Source organism: Chelonoidis abingdonii, chromosome 11 (genome assembly GCF_003597395.2).
Source record: "Chelonoidis abingdonii isolate Lonesome George chromosome 11, CheloAbing_2.0, whole genome shotgun sequence".
Lineage (NCBI taxonomy): Eukaryota > Metazoa > Chordata > Testudines > Testudinidae > Chelonoidis > Chelonoidis abingdonii.
This window is the reverse complement of record NC_133779.1, coordinates 55,923,372-55,928,642: the sequence shown is the minus strand read 5'-3', so window position 1 is coordinate 55,928,642 and position 5,271 is coordinate 55,923,372.

Sequence of the window (5,271 nt, the reverse complement as noted above, 5' to 3'; positions counted from 1 at the left end):
GATGGGAACTGGCCCCAGCCCCTTCAGGTTTTGCTCACCCTGGCCCTGGCCCTGGCCCTGGCTCTTTGCTCCTGACCCCTCTGCAGAGCAGGCTGAAGGGGAGGGGATGTACCCACTCCCAAACTGTACACCCTTAAAATAAAAGCCAGTGTGATGTCACCTCCCTTCATCCCCAAACCACCCCGTGCTCTGCACCTGCCTAGCAACAACCAAGCCCATCACAGAACAGAGCCCAGCTTGATGCCAGGGGCCAAAGGGGCTGGATTTGGTTCCCAGTTCCCATGCACTGGCCAAGCACCAAGGCAGGGGATGCCCTGTGCTGGCATCACAGCAGCTTCACTCCATTTTCTGATGAGGCAGAAGGGCACATGGCAGTGCTCAGTGTCCCACTGGCCCTGCCCACACTACTCCCACTCTGCCCGCTGGGGTCCCAGCCTTTCTGACCATCACGGCTAGTCACAGAGCAGGTCTGGCTCACTGCTCACCTCCACAGCCACCGCTAGGGGTCTCCATCTCCTCAGGGTCCCGGGGATCCGGGACAAGCACCTCGGCCCCTCCTTCCAGCCAGAAGACATCATCTGGGCCATGAGTGGAAAATCCTGTTTGAGGAAAGAGAGCAGGGGAGCTCACAACATGCCACTGAGAGCTGGTCCTACAGCTGGACACATCCCACAGGGCAGGGCACACCCCACTTGGTGGGAAATCCCCCACATGCAGGGCAGACCCCCCAGGGCAGGATGGTGCACAGCAGTCCATAACTCCAGCTGTGCTGGGAACATCGTCACCCAGCCCAGTGCCAGAGCCAGGTTCCTCCCTTCTCCAGGCACAGGACAAGGACCCAGGTTCCTCCCTCCCCCAACATAGTGGAGAGGACAGGGATTGTGTGACTCCTCACCCAGTGAGCCATGAACTGCCAGTGTGGCGTTCCTCTGCTTGTCCTCCTTCCCGGGCATCTCCTCAGAGGTACACATGACCTCCGCCTTCAAGGTCACTGGGGCCTGGAACACGCAACCCTCACTCAGCACCCGCTGGTCCTGGGATCATTCCCCACCCATCGCCTCCAGGGACCATCTCCTGCCCTGCAGCCGGTCTGGCAGGACCATCCCCCACCCAGCATCTGGTGACCCAGGACAATCCCCTGCCTGGTTTGTCTTTGCCTTCCCGCCTACATTCCTCCCAGACCAGGATACCTGGGACCACCAGCCAGGCTCCTGGGGAATGAGCTGGAAATCCTCTGCCAGGGCCATGGCCTCCTGGCCACTCTCTGGGCCACACTCCTGCACCCAGCTCTGCATTTCCTCAGGCAAGAGGCTCAGGAACTACTCAAGAACCAGCAGCTCCAACATCTGCTCCTTGGTACGGGTCTCTGGCTGCAGCCAACAATGGGAAAGTTCCCACAGGTGGCCGTAAACCTCCCAGGGCCCCTCAGCCTCCTGGTAGCGGAAGCCTCTGAAATGCTGGTGCTGCGTCTCCGTGTCATGGCGGCACAGGACAGTTCCCTTCACCTTGGCATCATCACCAGCCTCCCTGGCCTCCAGGCTGGCATGGGCCTGTTGGTCTTCCCCACCAAGGGGGTGTGTGTCCCGGGCTCCCCTCAGCCCCCTGGGCTCCTGGCAAGTGTCAGTCACTCATTTGGTGGTGGCAAATTGGGCTCAATCTCCCCTCCCTTCCCCATCTCCCCGTGGGGCTGGTGGGAGGGTAGGGGGCCCAGCAGCCCCTCCCCATGAAGCTCTGGCTTCTCCTGCAAATGTAGCTGATTCACCAGCTGTTGCAGTCACTGACACCTGCTGAGCTCATCATTCATCCAGGCCTGCCCCGAAGGGGGGTGGTTCCCCACTGACTGTGTCTCCTCCCTCAGGGCAGGCCTGGTTGGCTGGTCTTGCTCCTCCATCTTCACCTGCTTGGGCAGAGAGGCTTCCTGCTCTGTGCCCATCTTCAATCCTGGGCTTGGCTGGAAACCTAGCCCTGGCCTGTGCTCCAACTCCCTTGGCCCTGTACAGCAAACGATGTCCAGCTGCGCTCCTGAACCTCCGTCCCTAGCACCGACGGGTGTGGGAGGCTGTGGTAGGGGGTCTCCATGCCACGCCACTCTGGCAGATGGCCGGCAGACAAGCCTGTCCACATTTTTTTTTGCAGCCAGGCTAAGGTAAGACCCTCTCCCCAAGTGCCAGGCCCTTCCCAAAGCCAGAGGGGGAGACAGCCCCTGCCCTGAGGGGTACCAGAAGAAAGGCAAAGGATAGTATGTGTGGTATGATCATGTGGCAATCAGCATGCACCACGCCCATTCCAAGCCAATCTTTCTCAAGGTGCTGGTGGTCTGAGCTAGCGGGAGCAGGATGAGGAAGGAGGGTGCTGTGGAGTGGAGGGTGGTGGCTGGTTCTCCACAGAGGGAGCAAAGGGACTTTCACCAGGCTGCGAGAGCAGAGGCTGTATGGTCAAGGCAATGGAGTGGGAGTTCAGGGCTGCACAAGACAGTGACAGTGGGGGTGTCTGTTGGGGAGGGGGAAATGGGACAGGGAGTCCACGGGGCCCCCATGATGCATCAATACCCCCCGCCAGGTCCAGCGTTTACCGAAGGGGAAAGACGCCTTTGACCCCCAGTAACCAGGCTTGGAGCCACTCCAACTGCGTGGCTGAGTCAGGCGGGCGGAGCGGCAGCCAGACCCAGCCACCAGGGGCAGAGCGCGCAACTCTGGCATATCCCACAGCACCCAGGGCCCAGGCCTGTCCTGCAGAGGCCAGGTTTGGCACACGGCTCCCCCGTCGGCTCCTTGGCCTAGCTGGCCCTGCAGAGGGGGTGGAGCTCCTGATGAGATGCACACCAGCCCCTGCCCAGCCGCTGCACTCCAGCCCCAACCCGGCCTCTCTCCCCTGGGGCAGCACTGGGCACAGCATAGAGGGGGTTGCTGGAGGAGGCTGCCCTTCCATGGGAGCCTCTGCTCCGGCAGAGCTGAGCCCTGGCCATTCACCACTACCCGTGAGCGCCCGACGGGGAGCACAGCCAGCCCAGCCCGGCCTGGGCACATAGACAAGCTGGGGGGAAGATGTGCCTGCCATGTGAGCGCTCCCCTTTGGGAGCCCTTCCCCTGCAGAGGGTGCTGGGAAATGTAGTTTGCCGGAATCCTGTGGGAGCCAGGCGAGGGCTCCCCTGCCTTGTCAGAGGGCAGGGGGACTAGTGGGTGCATGGCAAGGGGCAGGGTGGAGAGCTCACACTCGGAGAAGGCAGCAGGAGGCTGGGGGAGCTTACCTAGAGTGTGTGTGTGCGGTGCCGCACGGGGTCCTGTGGGGACTGGTGCTGTACCTAGGACAGAGGGGTCAGGTCGAGCTCTTGATGTGCAGACTGCCAAACAGCTACTCAGCTCTAGAGACAGAGTGAGGCTGCAGAGAAACGAGCGAGCTCAGCTAGACAGTGGCTGAAGACATAGGTTGAGATCAGCAAGGGACAGAGATCAAGAGAAAAGGCTAGCTGCCCTGAGGGCTGCGTCATCAACTAATTTTGGAGCCTGAGGCCTTGGCTACACTTGAGAGTTACAGCGCTGGTGGTGGCTTTACAGCGCTGTAACTCACTCCCCGTCCACACTGGTAAGGCAAATACAGAGCTGTATCTCCCTGGCTACAGTGCTGCTTGTACTCCACCTCAACGAGAGGAAAAAAGAGGACAGCGCTGGAATAATCTTACTACTCCGTAACTGACCTCTGGAACCTTCCCATAAGGCTTTTAAGTGAAGGTCCCGCTCTTTGTTTTGTTGTGATGCCTCTGTTTGTTTTGTTGTGAACTCGGGGCTGCCAAAGCTGCTTATCAAAAAAACAAACACAGCTCGTGTTTGCTGTGAATGAGCTCCCGTTGGAACGCCCACAGTGAGCGTTTGCTTGAAGAGAGTGGGGCTTGAGGAGAGAAGCAGCGCGGCGTGCAGGGGGGTCTGTTTCAGAGAGGCTGCTTATCTGGTGCTTTCAGTGAGAGAGAGAGGGGTGGGGGAGGGGGTCAGAGCTTGCAGCTGCTGACAGAGTGTCAGCTCCAAAAATCCACTCTCTCTGTCCCCCACGCTGTCACACTCCACCTCCCCTCTTTTGAAAAGCATGTTGCAGCCACTTGAACGCTGGGATAGCTGCACATAATGCACCACTCCCAGTGCTGCTGCAGATACTGCAAATGTGGCCATGACAGTGCACTGGTAGCTGTCAGTGTGGCCACACTGCAGCGCTTTCCTTGCTCAGCTGTACGAAGACAGGTTTAACTCCCAGCGCTGTACAGCTGCAATTGTAGCCATACCCTAAATCTCATTTTCATAAGTCATTTAGGCACTTAGGAGTCTAAATAACATCCACCGTCAACAGGCTTTTGGAGAGACCAGGTGGAGGAGGGAATATCTTTTACTGGACCAACTTCTCTTGGTGATAGAGACAAGCTTTGGAGCCACACAGAGCTCTTCTTTAGTCCCTGTCCCCTGACTGCCCCCAGAACCCCTGCCCCTGATGCCCCATCCAACCCCACCTCCTTCCTGACAGCCCCCTAGGGACCCCTGCCCCCATTCAACCCCCTGTTCCCCCCCAACCACCCTGACCCCTAGCCACAACCCCACGCTTGACCACAACCCTGAACTCCCCTGCCCTCTATCCAACTCCCCCGCTCCATGCCCCCTCACCGTGCTGCCTGGAGTACTGGTGGCTGGTGGTGCTACAGCCGCACCGCCCAGCTGGAGCCGGGCCACACTGCTGCCACCACCATAGAACACTGGGTAAGGCCGGACTCTGCAGCTGCACTGCCCCAGGAGCTCACAGCCCCACCACCCAGATCATTGAGCCAGTCATAACTATAAAGGGAAGGGTAACAACCTTCCTGTATACAATTCTATAAAATCCCTCCCGGCCAGCCGCACCAAAATCCTTTTACTTGTAAAGGGTCAAGAAGCTCAGGTCCCCTGGCTGAAACGGACCCAAAGGACCAGTAAGGGAATGTAAGCAGAGTCAGGATGAGCGCTACCCTGACATCTGGTGGTGAATTGTAGGGAGTGTGGAAAGAATTTCAAGAATTTCAAAGTGTGGAAAGATTTGCATTGGCATCCACCCTCCACTTAGCATAAGCCCACAGCAGACTGGGATGGTTATTTTAACAGCTCTGGGATCCCCAATTTCTTTGTTATTGGGGCAGGAGGAATTTATGATCGGGAATCGGGTTGTACGTATGGATGGAGAATTTGTAACATGTTCTATTTCAGATGTGTGGATGTAACTGGTTGTTGAATCTGTTAGTATGTAAGGTCTTGGAACATA